This window comes from Symphalangus syndactylus, chromosome 6, assembly GCF_028878055.3.
Source record: "Symphalangus syndactylus isolate Jambi chromosome 6, NHGRI_mSymSyn1-v2.1_pri, whole genome shotgun sequence".
Lineage (NCBI taxonomy): Eukaryota > Metazoa > Chordata > Mammalia > Primates > Hylobatidae > Symphalangus > Symphalangus syndactylus.
This window is the reverse complement of record NC_072428.2, coordinates 26,001,110-26,018,446: the sequence shown is the minus strand read 5'-3', so window position 1 is coordinate 26,018,446 and position 17,337 is coordinate 26,001,110. Positions and strand designations below refer to the sequence as shown.

At 38.1% G+C, this 17,337-nt stretch overlaps 1 long non-coding RNA gene across 4 annotated transcripts in view; it reads right to left on the bottom strand.

Annotated features, from left to right (window-relative positions):
• LOC134736991 (uncharacterized) overlaps window positions 1-17,337 on the bottom strand; it is a 267,957-nt gene that overhangs the window by 242,047 nt on the left and 8,573 nt on the right. The window contains exon 4 of one of the 4 annotated variants that reach the window (XR_010121500.1): window positions 13,809-16,304. The exons of the other annotated variants lie outside the window; for them this stretch is intronic. This is a non-coding gene — a long non-coding RNA (uncharacterized lncRNA). Of the gene's footprint in view, window positions 1-13,808; window positions 16,305-17,337 lie in introns of those variants that run through there. 4 annotated transcript variants of the gene reach the window in all.

Here is a 17,337-nt window from a genome sequence, read left to right as displayed (position 1 = left end):
AAATACATTTATAAACATATACCAGCATAAAGGCTTGCATAAAAATATTTTTAAAGATTTATTTATAGTAGCCAAAAGCTACAAACAACTTAAATATAAATTAACAGGTTACATCAGGATTAACAAATTATGGCATTTCCATAAAATGACATACTACTAAACAGTAAAAAGCTATAAACTACTGATACATACAATTCGAGAGTCAACATCTATGACTCTCAAAAACATTATACTAAGCCAAGGAAGGCAGACAAAAATCATACTGTGTGTTTCAATTTATATAAAATTCGAAGATAGGTAAAACTGATGTATAGTGACTGTTGTCTGGGCTGCAAATTGGAGTGGGAGATTGCCTGGCAAAAACCTTAAGAAAATTGTCTGGGGATAACAGAGATGTTCTACATCCCAGTCGGGGAGGCTATTACAAAGATGAATACATTTGTCGAGATCCATTGAACTTAAAAGTAGGTAAAATTTATTGCATGTAAATTATATATCAACAAAGTTGATTTTTATAAAATACCTGCTAGTGCATATCTCTGAACAAATCACTCTAGTATACTTTCTCAGAATTCAAGTCTTGCCAATGAACTTAAATGTGATTAAACCCAAATAATATAGCTCTCATCTAAGGAACATGGCCACAGAACTTCTCCTGTGTATTAAGATTAGAAAATATAACTTCTACAGAAGGGAAGTAAGTGGGGCACACCACACAGGGCTACCATGCATCAAGATTCATTCCTGGCCCCCAATGACTACTGGGGAAGGAGTAAGTTGAAAAGGTGAGGAACAACTCATACTTGCCATGGACCTCTGGAATCCTGGCAGCAGGAGGCCCCATGATACCCATAGACACCTGAGCTGGCAGAGAGAGCTGCTTATAGAGGTGGTAGGCACACAGCTCCCACATGTGAAGAGCCCAGAGGGTTTGGTGCAAGACCATCTGCAGTGGAGCATGGTCAGGGATGCCAATCTCCCAATGCTTGCCATGCTTCTCTAGGAGACTTTAGCCTAAGGGAGTTGTCCAACCCAAACAGAGCAGGGTGGTCTTGCCCACGAGAGTCAGTCAGATCTAAGCACCGGCCTGTCTGCTGGCCTCTTCCTGGGCCCCAGCCTGACCACACCCATTTGCAGTGCAGCCTCGGATGCCCAAACATGGTGCCTCCTAGGGTCCTGCCTCCTAGGTCCATCAATGGCCAACTGCAACTGACCATGGGGGAGAGCTCCAGAAGAGTGGCCCCTGCAGATAGACATGTACCAACCCACCCTCACTCTCCCACCATCACAGCCTCTCCTGAGCTGCTCTGCCAGTACCCACTTACCCACAGCCGCACCCCCCTTCTTTGTTTACATGTGGGTAGACCTTGCCTCCCTTTCCCAGCTGGCCTGCAGTGCACCCCAATGCACCACTGCTGCTGGCATGAGCATACCCCACCCCCACATCACCACTGCTAGCACCAACTTGCAAACATAGGCCAGTGGTCCCACACCCCACCCCCTTCCCTGAACTGTATCACCACCACCACTGGCAAAATTGCCCTGCATAGAGGCCAGCAGTTCTGCATCCACCAGCACCCCAACCCCACACCAACCACCACCGTGCAAACATCCACACTGATGCCAGTGGCCTTGCTCCCCTGCTCCAGGTTGCCACTGTTGCACTGTGAATGCACACCTGAGGAGAAGCAGACTGGTGCCCACCAGCACCCTATCCCAGCTGATAAGCATTCACCCCACTGCACTGCCACTGCTGGCACAGCACAGATCCTGCTGTAACTGCCCTGACAAAGCACTTTGGCTGGTATCATCCATCAAAGTGTTGTGTCAGTGGTCTGGGAATACCTCAGTCCCTTCAGCACAGCAAGTTCCTAACCTCAAGGGACCAGAGAACAAAGCCAGGGGCCCTATACCAGCTACCCAGAATTAGAACACATAGCCCAAGAGTGCTAAGCTGAGCCTTGACCCCCTAAAATCTTTTAGAAATGAAGCCAGTAGACTGTACAAACCTTATATCACAATGAAACCCCCAAGGGCATCAAAGGAGATAATAGAAAAAAAAAACATCCACAGGACAGCAACTTTAAACATTAAAGGAACATCAGTCCACACAGATGAGAAAGAATAAGGACAAGAACTTTGACGATTCCAAAAGTCAGAGTTTCTTCTTACCTCCAAACAACTACACTAGTTCTCCAGTAATGGTTCTTAACCAGTCTGAAATGGCAGAAATGACCAAAATATAATTCAGAATATGGTTAGAAATGAAGATCATCAAGAGATTCAGGAGGAAGTCGAAATCTAATCCAAGCACTCTAAGGAATACAATAAAACAATACAGGAAATGAAAGACAAAATGGCCAGTTTAAGAAAGAACCAAATTGATCTGATAAAGCTGAAAAACTCCAAGAATTTTAGAATAAAATCTCAAGTATTAACAGCAGAATTGATCAAGCTGATGAAAGAATCTCAGAACTAAAAGACCAGTTATCTGAGATAATTCAGTAGGACAAAAATAAAGACAAAGAAGAATGAACAAAACGTCCAAGAAATGTGAGATTATGTAAAGAGACCAAATCTACTATTCATTAGCATCCCTGAAATACAGAGAGAGAAAGCAAATGACTTGGAAAACGTATTTCAGGATATCATCCATGGAAATTTCCCCAACCTTGCTAGAGAGGCCAACATTCAAACTCAAGAAATGCAGAAAACCCTTATGAGATAGTACACAGATGACTATCCTCAAGACAGAGTCATCAGTTTCTCCAAGGCCAAAATGAAAGAGAAAATATTAAAGGCAGCTAGAGAGAAGGGGCAGGTCACCTACAAAGGCAACCCCATCAGGCTAAGAGTGGATATTTCAACAGAAACCCTACAAGCCAGAAGAGAATGGAAGAATTCAGCATTCTTCTTTTTTGAGATGGAGTCTTGCTCTATCACCCAGGTTGGAGTGCAGCAGCATGATCTCAGCTCACTGTAACCTCCGCCTCCTGGGTTCAAGCAATTCTCCTGCCTCAGCCTCCCAAGTAACTGGGATTACAGGCACGTGCCATCACACTCAGCTAATTTTTCTATTTTCAGTAGAGACAAGGTTTCACCATGTTGGGCAGGCTGGTCTCGAACTCCTGACCTCAGGTGATCCACCTGCCTCAGCCTCCCAAAGTGCTGGGATTACAGGTATGAGCCACCCCACCTGGCCCTCAGCATTCTTGAAAAAAAAAAAAAAATTCCAGGCCGGGTGTAGTGGCTCACACCTGTAAATCCCAGCACTTTGGGAAGCCGAGGCGGGTGGATCACCTGAGGTCAGGAGTTTGAGACCAGCCTAGCCAACAGGGTGAAACCCCATCTCTACTAAAAATACAAAAATTAGCCAGCTATGGTGGTGGGCGCCTGTAATCCCAGCTATTCAGGAGGCTGAGACAGGAGAATTGTTTGAACCTCGGAAGTGGAGGTTGCAGTGAGCCGAGATCGTGCCACTGTACTCCAGCCTAGGCAACAAAGAGCAAAACTCCATCTCAAAAAAACAAAACAAAACATCCAAACAAGAATTTCATATCCAGTCAAACTAATTAAGATTCTTTTCAGACAAGCAAATGCTAAGGGAATTGTTACCACCAGACCTGTCTTACAAGAGGTCCTGAAGGAAGTACTAAATATGAAAAGGAAAGACTGTTACTGGCCACTACAGAAACACACTAAAGTACATAGACCTTTGATACTATAAAGTAACCACACAAACAAGTCTGCATAATAACCAGCTAACAATAAGATAACAGGATCAAATCTGCACATATCAATATTAACCTTGAATATAAATGGGCTAACTGTCCCAATTAAAAGGCACAGAGTAGCAAGTTGGATAAAGAAGCGAGATCCAATGGTATGCTGTCCTCAAGAGGCCCATCTCACATGTAATGACACCCACAGGCTCAAAGTAAAGGGATGGAGTAAAATCTACCAAGCAAACAGAAAACAAAAAAGAGCAGCAGTTACTATTCCAATTTCAGACAAAACAGACTGCAAACCAACAAAGATCAAAAAATACAAAGGAGGGCATTACATAATCGTAAAGAGTTCAATTTAACAGGAAGACTTATCTATTCTAAATATATGTATACACCCAACACAGGAGCACCCAGATTAATAAAACAAGTTCTTAGAGGCCTACAGAGAGACTTAGATAACCACACAATAATAGTGGGAGATTTCAATAGCCACTGACAGTATTAGACAGATAATCAAGGCAGAGAATTAACTAGGATATTCAGGACTTGAACTCGACACTTGATTAAATAGACCTAATACATATCTACAGAACTCTCCACCCTAAAACAACAGAATATACATTCTTCTTATATGCACATGGCAATACTCTAAAATCGACCACCCAACTGGCCATTAAACAATCCTCAGCAAATCTAAAAAAATGAAATTATACCAACCACACTCTGGGACCACAGAGCAATTAAAACAGAAATCAATGCTAAGAAGATCACTCAAAATCAATTACATAAAAATTAAACAATCTACTCCTGAATGGCTTTGGGTAAACAACAAAATTAAGGTAGAAATCAAGAAATTCTTTCAAATTAATGAGAACAAAGATTCTCTGGGACACAACTAAAGCATGTTAAGAGGGAAGTTTACAGCACTAAATGCCCACATCAAAAAGTTAGAAAAATCTCAAATTAACAACTTACTGTCACACCTAGAGGAACTAGAGAAACAAGAGCAAACCAACCACAAAGCTAGCAGAAGACAGAAAAACACCAAAATTAGAGTAGCACTGAAGGAAATTGAGACCCTCCCCCTAAAAATACAAAAAAACAATGAATCCTTAAGTTAATTTTTTGAAAGAATAAATAAGATAAATAGATCACTAGCTAGGCTAATAAAAAAGAGAAGATCCAAATAAACACAATCAGAAATGACAAAGGGGTTGTGATCACCAAACCCACAGAAATACAAAAAACCCTCACAGATTACTATGCATACCATTATGCAAACAAGCTAGAAAATCTACATAAAATGAATAAATTCCTGGAAACATACAATCTCCCAAGACTGAACCAGGAAGAAATTGAATCCCTGAACAGATCAATAACAAGTTTCAAAATTGAATCAGTAATAAAAAGCCTATCAACCAGAAAAGGCCCAGGACCAGACAAATTCACAGTTGAATTCTACCAGATGTGTAAATAAGAGTTGGTACCATTTCTACTGAAGCTATTTCAAAACTTGAGAAGGGACTCCTAACTCATTCTATGAGGCCACCATCATCCTGATACCAAAACCTGGCAGAAACATGGCCAAAAGGGAAAACTCCAGGCCATTATTCTTGACCTGGATTCCTGACTAACTTTAGATACAAAAATACTCAACAAAATACTAGCAAACTGAATCCAGCAGCATATCAAAAAGCTAATCCACCACAATCAGGTAGGCTTTATCCCTGGGATGTAAGGTTGATTCAACATACACAAATCAATAAATGTGATTTGTCACCTAAACTGAGCTAAAAACAAAAAACACACGATCATCTCAATAGGTGCAGAAAAGGCTTTTAATAAAATTCATCATCCCTTCATGTTAAAAAAGAAAAAAGCCCTCAACAAACTAGGCATTGAAGGAAGGAACATACTTCAAAATAATAAGAGCCATCTATACCAAGCCCACGGCCAACATCATACTGAATGGGCAAAAGCTGGAAGCATTCCCCATGAAAACTGAAACAAGACAAGGGAGCCCTCTATTACCACTGCTATTCAACATAGTACTGGAAGTCCTAGCCAGAGCAACTGGGCAAGAGAAAGAAATAAAGGGCACCCAAACAGTAAGAGAGGATGTCAAACTATTTCTGCTTGCAGATGAAATTTTATACCTAGAAAACCCCAGTCTTTGCCTAAAAGTTCCTTAAGCAGATAAATAACTTTAGAAAAGTTTCAGGACACAAACTCCATGTACAAAAATTAGTAGCATTCCTATACACCAACAACATCCAAGTTGTAAACCAAATCAGAAACTTAACCCTGTTCACAATATCCACAAAAAGAAAAAAGAATTCCTAGGAATACAGCTAATCAGGGAGGTGAAAGATGTCCACAAGGAGAATTACAATATAATAGTGAAAGAAATTAGAGATTACACAAACAAATGAAAACACATTTCAAACTCATGGATAGGAAGAATTAATATTGTTAAAATGGCCACACTGCCCAAAGCAATTTACAGATTCAATGCTATTCCTATCAAACTACCGATAGAATTCTTCTCAGAATTCAAAAACAATACTATTTTAAAATTCATATAAAATCAAAAAAGAGCCCAAATAGCTAAGGCAAACATAAGCAAAAAGAACAAAGCTGGAGGTATCATATTACTTGTCTTCAAACTATAGTATAAGGCTACAGTAACCAAAAAAGCATGGAACTGGTACAAAATAGACACATAGACCAATGGAACAGAATAGAGAGCCTAAAAATAATGCCACATACCTACAACCATCTAATTGTTGACAAAGTCAACCAAAACAAGCAATGGCAATGGGGAAAGGACTCCCTATTCAATAAATGGTGCTGAGATTACTTGCTAGCCATATGTGGAAGATTTAAATTGGACCCCTCCTTTGAACCACATAAAAAATCAATTCAAAGTGTATTAAAGACTTAAATGTAAAACCTAAAAGTATAAAAGCCATGGAAGATAACTTAGGAATTATCATTCTGGACATAGGACCTGGCAAAGATTTCATGATGTAGATGCCAAAAGCAATTGTGACAAAAGCAAAAGTTTGCAAGTGGGACCTAAACTGAAGAGCTCTGTACAGCAAAAGAAACTACCAACAAGCTAAACAGATAGCCTACAGAATGGGAGAGAATATTTGCAATCTATGCATCCAACAAAGAACTAATATCCAGAATCTATAAGAAACTTAAACAAATTAACAAGCAAAAAACAAACATAACCCTATTAAAAAGTGGGCAAAGGACATGAACAGACATTTTTAAAAGAAGACATACAGGCAGCCAAGAAGCATATGAAAAAATGCTCAACATCACTAATCATTAAATAAATCCAAATCAAAACCACAATGAGATATCATCTAACATTAGTCAGAATATCTATTATCAAAAAGTTAAAAACTAACAGACGCTGGCGAGGTTATGGAGAAAAGGGAACACTAATACACTGTTGATGGCAAAGTAAGTTAGTTAACCCATTGTGGAAAGCAGTTTGGCAATTTCTCAAAGAACTTAAAACAAAATTTCCATTTGACCCAGGAATCCCATTATTGGGTCTATAACCAAAGGAATATAAATCACTCTACCATAAAGACACACATACATGTATATTCATCACAGCACTATTAACAATAGCAAAGACATGGAACCAACCTAAATGCCCATCAATGATGGACTAAAGAAAATGTGATACATATACACTATGGAATACTATGTAGCCTTAAAAAAAATGTGATTATATCCTTTGCAGCAATATGGATGGTGCTGGAGAACATTGTCCTAGGCAAACTAACACAGGAACAGAAAACCAAATACATATTCTCACTTACAAGTGGGAGCTAATCATTGAGTACATATGGACACAGAGAACAACAGATAATCCAGGCCTACTTGAGGGTGGAAAGTGGGAGGAGGGTGAAGACTGAAAAACCACCTATCAGGTACTATGCTTATTACCTGGGTGATGAAATAATCTGTGCACCAAACCCCTGTGGCATGCAATTTTCCTATATAACAAACCTGCACATGTTCCCCTGAACCTAAAAGTTTAAAAAATGAAAGAAAATGGAACTTCTTTTCTTCTAAGAATTTGGGTTATCGTTTTTGATGTTTGAAGCTGGTTTGTTCCCTCAAGCACAAAGAAAATAAGTATTATATACTACTTAATTCATGGAAGATTATCATGCCCAGTCTTTACAGGTTCTTTCTTTTATTTTATTACTTATTTTCTCCCTTCATCCTAGATGAACACATTTCCCATTATCCATCCGACTAGATAGCCAGTTTAGCATTTTAATTGAGGTACTGAGTATAATTATGCAGCCTATAAAATATGTTTTGTGTATGTTTAATTTATGTATTTTTCCCATTTATCACTATATTTTCAGATCTCTCCATGTGGCTATATACAGATCTACTCCTCCCATTAGTCATGCCATCTTGCTCTCTTCATTGATTCTGGAGCATAGGGGTCTCTATCTCCTTTACTCTGTCACTTTCCATTTTCACCTCTGATGCAGAGTCCTTCTCTCATAAAAATGCAACTATGTTAATGCTTTAAGGCTGCCTTATGATGCAAAAGGAAAATTTGTTTGCTTTATAGATGGTCCATTTAAGAAAATAGGAATTCACCATTGCCATCCAAACATGAAATGTAGCATAGGTTTCCTGGGGTAGCAAAATGTACCAGAACCTAACAGAGGATAGAATTGTGAGGAAACAGAGGCAATAAAAGAACAGAGAGTAAAAGACTAAAAAGAAAGAATTTCTTGGTGCCTATCTGATGATTACTCATTTTGGAGTGAAAGATGACCCCGTGGCAACAGGAAAAAAATGTTTTGCATTATTCTCTGAACGGTGAATATATTGAAACAAGCCATTTGTATTATTCAATTTATTTCTTTCTTGTAATATCTGGACTCTCACTTTCTAGATGTTTCTAGATGAAGTTACAGTCTCAAACAAACCTTGTGGCTCTCATTGAATTAAAATTATTCCTCAACTATCACTTTGCTAAGATCTGACTTAGGCACTGCAGGATATCCACCATCATAATTTAGGTTCTCATCACTCTATTTCAGATTAGAATCACAAAGAATGGGATAAATATGTAGGCCACTGTAGAAGGAGACTAGGGAGTACAAAGTCACAAGCAGTGACGGGTAGTTCAGAATGTGCACTTCAGCAAGGAACTAGGGAGGGAGATGAGTGGTTTTCAGATCCTGTCTTCCTTTCAGTGTTGGGGTCAGAGGACTTTCTTCCAAGCCAGCAAGTAAGACAGAAGATTCTGTCTGGCATCTTCTCTGCAGGGTACTCTGAGCTAAAAATAGCTACTCTAGATAATGAATGCTATGGCAGTGCTAATTTATTTAAATGAAAAAGTCCTCATCTGTGATTTTCCTATTTTTGCCCAGCCAGCTAAACTTTGCCTGAAGCAGACAACATGCTGGTGGTCACTAGACTATTACTAATACTAGTAGGTTTAGCTCATTAAAATGATTTTAGAGCCTCTCAGTGCAATAAGCATGGCCTGTTGTCACTATTTCTATTTTTATTCCTTTGGGATATCACCTAGAAAGCTGAATTGAATTACAGCAAATGAGTCTGCAGCTAAGCTTGAGGGGATGTGAAGAATAGAGTATTCCCAAGGTTTTGCTACCTTCTCAAGAATAGGTGGAAAATGGCTATGAATACTTTAAAGTTAGTCAACCCTGGATCCTCTCCAAAGGGAAGTTATCTAACCACTCTTAGCCTTGGCTTTCTTATCAGTAAAGTCAGGGCAATAATATATATGGTGCAGAATTATTGTTAATAATTAGAAGCAACTTATATCCAACACACAAGGCATGTGATAGGTGGTTGATAAATGTTACCTGTTATTATAGCTCTCAGAAGTTTGCCCAAAATAAGGTTCATTAAGTCATATGAATTTATCCAACACATTCCCAATATTTCACTGAGGATTTACAGATACAAGCATAGTAGTAGTCATATTGATGCCACAGAAAAAAGATGTAACTACACAGAAACATTGGTAATAATAAAATGACTCTCCTGTCAATATTGGTAGCTTGAAGCAGAATTAACCATGACTGGAAATGAAGTGGAAGGGCTTCTATTCCCAGCTATTATATAACAGCATAACTTGGAGCAAACCAATGATGCTTTTGTCTTAGTTCATTTGTGCTACTATAACAAAATACCATAGAATGGGTAATTTATAAATAATAGAATTTTATTTCTCATGTTTTAGAGGCTGGAAAGTTCAAAATCAAGGTGCAGACAGATTCCATGTCTGGTGAAGCCTTGCTCTCCACGTTCAAGATGGCACCTTGTTGCTTCATCCTCATATGGTGAAAGGCAATGGGCAAAAAAGGGCCTGGCTACTTCCCTCCAGCACTTTTATAAGGACATTAATCCCATTCACCAGGCTGGAGCCCTCATGACATAATCACTTGTCAAGTACCCCACCTCTTAAGACCATCACCTTGTGGGTTAAGTTCCAACATGTGAATTTTGGAGGGACACATACATTCAAACAATAGCAGCTCCCACAAAGAAAAAATAGAGATTTTTAAAAATCTCTATTTAAAAGCATTGAGAGCTAATTAGACAGTTAGGACTTAAAGGCCCAACATCCTAAAGAGAAGTGAAGCAGAAAGATGTGAGCCAGTAAGAGTCCCCTTGGAGAATTTCCTAATTTTTGGTGCTGTGTGAAAGGCTATGTATCTAAGGAAGAGCATAGTTGCTGAGAAGCAGAGTAGCTGAAAGAGTTTCTGGTAATTTCACAGGGCAGAAAAGACAAAAAGTGGAGTCCAGAGCTGCCAAGGCAGCAAAGACAGAGGGAGAAACAAGCCTGACACACAGTTACATTTTTTTTTTTTTGAGACAGAGTCTTGCTCTGTTGCCCAGGCTGGAGTGCAGTGGCACGATCCCGGCTCACTGCAAGCTCCACCTACCGGGTTCACGCCATTCTCAATCTCCTGACCTCGTGATCCACCTGCCTCGGCCTCCCAAAGTGCTGGGATTACAGGCGTGAGCCACCGCGCCCGGCCACAGTTACATTTTTAAGATACACAAAGCAACTGGCTAAGAATCTAAGCAGAATGCCACTTAAAGGAAAAGTCATTTTCAATAGTCTGACAGTGACAAAGACAATTTACAGCATATGAATGAGGTAAAAAGAAGGGGGCTTAATAAAAAGATAAATACCCCAGCCTCTCAGTTAAGACTGTCTGAAGCTATGCTCCCAAGAATGAGGTTAAACAAGATGTATATTTGAGTTCATAACAACTGTAATGCAGACAACTTAGGTTAATTCAGTTGTTGATTAAAGTGTAGTTTCCTCACTGTAGTTTCCTGACAGAGAACAAGGTGAATCCTTTCTGGGGACAGACAAAATCATCTGAACACATGTAATTTTTTCACATAAAATATTCATCATTTAATAAAAAGATGCCAAGGAGATGGGGTTCAGGACACAGTACACAAAAATATCGCACCTTGGATTTGAGAAAACGGCAAAAGCAATAAGGTCACTCTCACCCTCCCCTTGCCCCTTCTCCCCTGAAGCAGGCCGTAAAAACCTAGCTGATCTTCCCCTGAAGCAGATCATAAGACCTTAATTCCATAGACCCCCTCCCTATACCTGGAAGAAAGGAAGGCTCTTATCCTCAAAGATACAGAAATGCCAAGAAGAATCTGAACAACCCTTCCTAAGTCTGCCCTCCGCCCCCAACTTGTAACCTTTAGAACACACCCCCTTTTGCCCACACTTCCGTGTGACTGTTCATTCTTCAGCAAACCTAAGCATAAAAATACAGTTCTCCCTATTTCTTTGGGTCGTCATTTCTGAAGGCTCCTGTGTCATAGAAAACTTACATTAAATAAATTTGTAAGCTTTTCTCATGTTAATCTGTCTTTTATTATAAGTGACTCAGCCATGAACTCGTGACGGATGAGAAATCTTTTATTCCCTACAAAGGCAGACCAAGAAACAAGACAAAAATAAAGCCCAGATGATATAAATAGACCCACAGATTATCAAAATCAATGTTATCTAATAGAACTTTCTGCAATGATAGAAATGTTCTATGTATGTCCAATCCAATACATGAGCGACTGCACACATGTAGCTATTGAGTACTTGACATGAAGAACTGAATTTTCTTTTTTATTTTAATTGATTTACATTTAAAGAGCCACATGTACCTAATGGCCACTGTATTGGACAGCACAGCAGTAGCCACTAATGGATTCCATAATTCTCATGATGATAAAGGTAAAAGATAATTAATAGAAAGATTTGATTAATTCATCAAAGGAAGAAAAAGGCAACATACAACAAATGAGACCAAAAAAAAACAGATATTGTAGTATAATGGTCAGCATCTACCCAAATATATCAGTAATAAGCATGTAATGTTAATCACAAGAAAAGAATATATACTCCAATAGAAAAACAAAGATTGTCAGACTGAAAAAAATAAACAAAGCTTAACTATATGCTGCTTATAACCATGACACATTTGATTATGGGAATTTCTTTAGATATTGCCTCTTCCCCAAACTCATTTCTCATTCTCTACAACTCTTATTATATTAGACGCATGTTCAACCCATTCAGTCTGCCTCTATTTCTCATCCATTTTCCCCCTATTTTCCATTTCTTTATCTTTGCTGGATTTTGGTTAGCTTTTCCATCTCTGTCTTCTAGTTCAGTAATTCTCATTTTAGCTATGATCTACCTATTGTTTAACTCTTTCGTTGAATTTTTCATTTCAAAAATTTAAAAAATCATTTTTTGGAGTTCTTTCCTATTTTTTAAGTTCACATATTCTTATATAATAATATCTTACTCTTTCCTTGTGGTTTTTACTCCTTTTATCACTTTAATTATGTTAAGCATAGTTATTCTATAATACATTTCATATTGTTCTAGCTTCTCAAGTCCTTGAAGTTCTAACAGTCCTCTTCACTATGTCTAATTACTCTCTGTCATGGTGAATTATTTTCTTCTATGATTTATAAATTTTAATCCTGAGCTCTTGTTGGTAGTTCTTTATCGCCCTGAACTGTTGGTAAGTGTAGCTATACAGCGTTTTGCTTCTGCCGGACACCCCAGAACTTCACTGGTGTGAAGGATTATTGCTTATTATAAAACCTAGGAAGAATGTCAACTGAGACTTCACATTTGAATATGGAAAAACCCTGGAGCTTTAATTTCTCAGGGAATTTTTTTTTTAAGTTTTAGTGTTTAGTTTTTTCTAATTCCTCCTTCACTGACAGCAATTCTATGATTCTGCCTTTATGCTGGGGTCTCAGTTCCAACTTTCTGCCTCACACAAGTCAAAGCTTTATCTCCTGTCTCCAGGAGACCTTCAAAGTTACAGCCCCTAGTTCCTAGTGGCTAGATCCAGTCACCAGCTCCCCCAGCCTCCACAGCATCAGCTGGTAAGTTTATTACTCTGGCTTCAATTTTCCCTTTCTTGCACCCACTGACATCTATCTTATATGACAAGTCAGTCTTTTATTGATAACTTCTATGTGGTTAAAGGCGATGAGTAGCTCTGCTTAGACTCAGCCCATCAAGCTCCCAAAATTACCCCATGATTTTTAGACCATGATTTCTCCTTTGTCTGCCTCCACTTCTGAATTTATTCAGGTTACCCTGCTCCTATGGCCCCTCATATCTAGAAGCTTCACTATCTTACACAAAATGTCCAATCACATTTATATTCTTTACAGATATTCTAAGGTTCTGTGCGGTCGCAGAGGTAAGAGAATCTCATTGTGGTGTGCATTGCCATCTGCCATCTTGTTGCTCCAACCTTCTTTCTTTCTTCTCAGCCAGACCCTGTAGGCTCTGACTTTTCCAAAATCTCGTGCTCCTACATGTCTTCTTCCTTAGCATGCATAGGAAGCTTAATTCTCCTAATGAAAAGTAGACCTCACTTGACAAAAGCATGTCTGTGTTCTCCAATGCCATGAACATTTTGGTGAACGGGATTTTCTTTATACCTTTAGACTCACAAAAGTCATGCAGAGAACAGAGACAAGATCAAACACTGATAGAGACTTTTCTTTAATTGAGAAAACTGCAAGTTAATCTATACACAACAGAGAAAATAAGTTTCAGCAGCTTTAAGGATTGTTTTGATATCCACACACACATACACACATTATAAAATATGTCTATTAATTCAACAAATACTGATTAAGCACTTAATAAGCAATGTGCTAGGTTTCATGGATATAATTAAAAACAAAACTATAGTCATCCATCACTTAATGATGGGGATACATTCTGAGAAATGCATTGTTAGGTAATTTCATCATTGTGTGAACATCATAGACTGTACTTACACAAACCTAAATGTATATAGCCTACTACACACCTAAGCTATATGCTGTAGCCTATTGCTTCTAAGCTATAAATCTGTACAGCATGTTACTATACTGAATACTATAGGCAATTATAACACAATGGTAGGTATTTGTGCATCTAAACATATCTAAACATAGAAAAGGTACAGCAAAAATACAGGAATAATCTTTTTGGACCACTGCTGTATATACACAGTGTCATTGACCAAAACATTGTTACATGGCACATGACTTGTAAGTATTGTCAAATGGCATTTCCAAAGTGGCTGTACCCTTTTGCATTTCCACCTGAAATGTATGAGAATGTCATTTGCTCCATACCTCCTCTTAAGCACTTTATTTTATCAATCATTTTTAAAAATTTTAGCCATATAGTAGATGTGTAGTGCTATCTCATTGTGGCTTTAATTTGCATTTTATAAATGATTAATGATATTGAACATCTTTTCACATACCATTGCCACTGATATATTTTCTTCGACAAAGTATGTCTTCACATCTTTAGCCAATTTTGTTTTAAATTGTGTCATTTGTCTTACCATTATTGAATTATAAGAGTTCTTGATATATTCTAGAAACAAGTTCTTTATCAGATGTCTACAGGTATTTTATCAGAGTGTGTTGCTTTTCTTTTCGTTTCCACTGGTGTCTTTTGAAGAGTGAGAGTTTTTCATTTTCATGAAATCCAATTTATCATTTTTTTTATTTTATCGTTCCTGTTTTTTTGGTTGCATCTAAAAAAATTTTGTGTAATCCAAAACTACAATGAATATCTCATATACTTGCTTCTAGACCTTTTTTTATAGTTTAGATATATTTGGATATGTGATCTATTTTGTATTAATTTTTGTATATGGTATGACTTAAAAATCATTGTTTACTTTTTTGCATCTGGATATTCAACTGTTTCAGTACCACTTTGTCTTAGTCGATTTAGGCTACTATAATAAAGTACCATAAACTGATGTCTTATAAACAAAAGATATTTATATCTCACAGTTCTTGAGACTAGAAAGTTTAAGATCAAGGAGCTGGCAGATTTGGTGTGTATTCTCACATGGTGGAAGGAGGAACTCTGACCTCTTCAGCCCCTTATAAGGGCATTAGTTCCATTCATCAGGACTCTATATCTGTGACCTAATTACCTCCCAAAGGTCCCATTTCCTAATACCATCACATTGGGGATTAGGTTTCAACATAAATTTGGTGAGGAAACACACATTCAGTTTGCAGAGTACTTACTGACTCATTACCTATATTGGGCAAGTTATTAGGTGGCAATTTCATATGGTTCAAACTAGCATTTGGTCTCTTTAATCTTCTTTTTCCCCCATATGAAAAACAGGAAGAGCTGTGGTACATATTACGCAGGTGATTGTTGTGAAATTTAAATAAGATAATGCATGCAAAGCACTCCGTCCCCTGCAGAGCACATAGGTGTTCAGTAAAGGAGGATATTTTACAAAACTCATCAAGTCCTGACTATTGCAAAATATATCTTGAATTTATCTGCTCCACCTTATCACTATTTATTTACTCATTCAGTCCTTTATTCACTTAACAACTTTTTATTGAATCGCCATGTGTTCTGGGTACTAAGATAGGTATTGGGAATTCAATGGTAACAAACTAGACATGGCCTGTGCTCCAGTGGGACTTTCAGAATGCAAGAGAAGACAGACTGTTAAATAGCAATTAAAATGCAAATAATAAAAAGTCATGACTCTGGGCTTTGCTCTGGCTAGTGAAAAGAATACATTTTCTATGTCCTGTCTTCTTCCTCCAGGTTTCTGGGTGAGGGAACATAGGATAAGCCCAGAGATAAGAGAGAACTATTGAAGAAACTCCTGCCAGAGTGATCTATCTAAACTACATATCTGACCATGTCACTCACTGTCTAAACCAGTGTAAGGCTCTTCACTGCCTTCAGGGTAGAGTTAAACTCTTTAAAATGACATATCTCTCACCAAAGCTCTTAGCACTCTTTCTCTCTCATTTTGTTTCAAAAAAAACTAAACTATTTATATTTCTCTATACATGCCATGCTTTTTTATGTCTCTGTGGCTTTGCTCATGCAGTCCATGAAATGTCCTTCACCCTTCCTCTGCCTTGGTAACTCTTCATACCAGCTAGGATTCTCATGGCTGCAGAAGCAAGCAAGCCAGTTCAAACCAACTGGAGGAAAAAAGAGAAATTTACTGTAAGGATATTGGAATGTTTCCTGAAACAGAGAGCAAGGAAGTGGTTGTATATCTATTGTAGGTAACAACAGAATGCATCCTCTGGGAGATGCATTCTCTTCACAGTTTGTCTCTGCTTCTCCTTGTGCATGTCAATGTAACTCACATTGTTGTTATTATTGGTTTTCCTCTATCAAATGGCAGAAAACATAGCAATTGACAGTTCTCAAGCTTCAGTGAGTCCCATGTGGAAAAATCCTAGGGAGGGACATTGATTGCCTCAGCATGTTTTATGTGCACACTCATGGCCCAAACATTTGTGGCCCAGGGATGCAGTGTGATGATGTACAGAATAGCTGCTCTCACCATAACCATGTGGATGGGGGAGGGAAGCACCCAGAAAATTTTTGGAAAAAATTACAAAAACATTATAGGTATTTTTGAGATTCCTTGAAAAAATTTCATTTGCATAAATGAATATAAATTAAGCATAAATAAGGAATCTCAGCTCAGATGACCCTCCTCCAGGAAGCACTCCAGATTCCCTTTATTGGTTTGGGTGCCTGTGTTCTATGCACACTTACTGCCTCATGAACATGTCTAACACTACTGTTAACATTTTTGATCATCTGTTTCTGTGTCTGTCTCTTACGAATTCTTTGAGGACAAGTATGTAGTATACTCAGTTTTGTACCTCAAACTTTGAAGATACAGAAAACAAAGCAATAGTGAATGTGGAAATGTATTGAAGATTTTTGGAAGAATGAGTAGGTGATTACTTCAACTAACTGGCACTTGAATTTTATTGCTAAAACTCTCATTATAAAAAGTCATCATTTTCAACTTTCTTTTGAGTCAATATACATTTGCCCTCTTACATAGCAACATCAAGTCATTAATGAGATAATCCCAAACCTTGTTATTGTTATTACATCGTAACTTTCTCTTAGCAGTAATTATCGGAGGTGAGAGAATCTATATTAATTGACTTGATTATATATAATATTTAAAATCACCTAATTGACACA